This window comes from Corylus avellana, chromosome 6, assembly GCF_965113065.1.
Source record: "Corylus avellana chromosome 6, dhCorAvel1.hap1.2, whole genome shotgun sequence".
Lineage (NCBI taxonomy): Eukaryota > Viridiplantae > Streptophyta > Magnoliopsida > Fagales > Betulaceae > Corylus > Corylus avellana.
Genome location: NC_142495.1, coordinates 3,241,865 through 3,244,197, shown reverse-complemented (window position 1 = coordinate 3,244,197; position 2,333 = coordinate 3,241,865). Strand labels below are relative to the sequence as shown.

At 32.1% G+C, this 2,333-nt stretch overlaps 1 pseudogene; it reads right to left on the bottom strand.

Moving 5' to 3' along the window:
* Positions 1 to 1,439: 1,439 nt before the first annotated feature.
* On the bottom strand, positions 1,440 to 2,069 carry LOC132186542 (red chlorophyll catabolite reductase pseudogene; annotated as a pseudogene).
* Between the last annotated feature and the right edge of the window lie 264 nt (positions 2,070 to 2,333).

Sequence of the window (2,333 nt, the reverse complement as noted above, 5' to 3'; positions counted from 1 at the left end):
AGATTAAGGGAAGATTGAAATGATTTATTTGATTGTATTAAATATTGAGTGAAAGATTTTGTTATTTTTGTATCCATATAAAAAAAAAAAAAAAAAAAAAAAAAGATTTGTTATTTTGCCTTATATTATTTTTTAAATGTCCAGAATTTTATGAGTTTTATTTGTATTGAAATATAATAGGTATTACACAAAAACCTATTGGGTTTAGGGTTACTCTCAATTTTGCTATCATTCTCAATATATTGTTATAGGGTTTAGGGTTACTCTTTCCTTATTTTCGGTTCTAATTTATATATTATTTTTCACTCAAATTTCTTATTGTTCTTTTGTAAATTTAATTGACTTTGTTGTTTATTATGTTTATTTGTGTTTCAATATTCCTTCTACGATTTTTTATCTATTTCTTTGATGAAAGAAATAAAACTACTCCTAGGAGAATAAATATTTTAATATGTTTTATGGGTCTTACATTTTAACTCATTCCAACTGGTTTTAAATTACACATATGAAATTTTTTTAATATGTTTTAATTTATATGGATTAAAACTAAAATTATATATGGTTCTTTTGATAGTATATTTTTATGTGATTTATATATTCATGCAAACTTATGTGTAATTGTGTCACTATGTTCAACAAAATACTTTTGAATAACCTTTAGTATTTATTTATTTATTTTATTGAAATAGGCATGATAGATTTTTTTACACAACTTTTTTAACCTATAATAAAAAATACAATGGAGATGTGTTTTAAGCTTTAAAATCAAATTATAATGAATAATCTCGTGCATAGCGCGGGCTCTAAGCTAGTTTATTATAAAAGTTGACATAGTAATCAACTACAAATTTTCTAGCAACCAATAATTAGTGAAATGAATGTCTATGTTACATATGTTATTAATGGAAATTTTTTGATGTAGTGAGTAAGAGCTCTGATTGTTTGCTCTTCAAAATTTTTTGTTTAGGTAGTTTTTATGATCTAAGATTTTAATTATTCTATGTTTCAACAGTAGTATATTGTTCCACAAAGCTAAGGTCCAAACTATGAAAGAAAGAGGTGTTTCCACGACTCCATCACCCAGTCAATTCTATTCCGCTTAATCCCTATTTCATGGCTACAAATCTTTCCGGTTAAAGAATGGGAAACCTTTCTCTTGTTATATGAATCCCTATTTTATGTTTCTAAAACTGAAAAATTAACAAATATCATAAAATACAAAAGCATTCTTAAAAATTATATATATATATAACGCCAGGATACTTTTTAAAATAAAAAACAAACAAAAAAATCCCACAAAATTGTCATATCAATTTAAAATTGTTCATTCAATTTACCTTAATTCTAATAGATAAAATTGTGACATGCGAAAGAGAGAAAAAGAACAGGACATTTCTAAAGAAACAAAAACAGCTGGTTTTTTTACCCTTTTCTTGGGGTTAATCAATCACATTATTTACATTAATTCTCACATTGTAATGCACAGAACAAAATAGGTTTTCATGCAGTAAAAACTCCCGTACGGATCCCAACACTCGTTATGCTACTTCAGGCCCAAACAGCCTCGGCAGGCTCGAGCCCAGATCAATCTCAATAGTCCTGCTCTTAACCAACCCATCCCTCTTTTCCAAATAAGCTCTCTCAGTCTCTCCCACCTCTCTCTACCCACAAGCACATTGATCCAACCAGATTCTCAGCACTTCCTTTGCAATGGGATCTATATGACCTTTTATGACCTCCTCCATGCATCCCTGTTTGCTGGCCTCCGTCTCAATACGAACCGTAATGGCCATGGGAGACACTAGGGAACGTATGTAAAGGGATGAAGAGACATAGGGTCGAACCTAAGGGATTTTCTCTAGTGTTTGCCGATGTTTGTCCAGCTGGGTGTCTTCGTAGAATGTGCGGAGGTAGTCTGGGGAGAGAACAAGGTCCTTTCGAGGAGGCAAGTCAAGAATGAGAATTAAGTATGTTGGGCTGCTCTGAATGAGCTCAAAAACGAAATTTGGTGCATCGGTGGGAGGGTTCAGATAGGCTGACAGGCTTGTTATGTTCAGTGCTACTCCCATTGGGGAAGATGAACCAGAGAAAGAAAAAGAGGGAGAGAAAGAAGACGAAACTGGCCGAGTTGCTGATCATCATCCCTTTTGTAAATCATAGTTGCTGATCATCATCCCTTTTCCTTCTGGTTTTCTCCAAACTCTGCGTCAACCCCATCTCTTCTTTCTTCATCACATGCATCCAAATCCCAGATAAATAGGATTGAACTTTGAAATTTTGAGACTTGTTTATAAAAATCTCTATCGAGCAGAGTTTGAGTTCAAATCGGACTA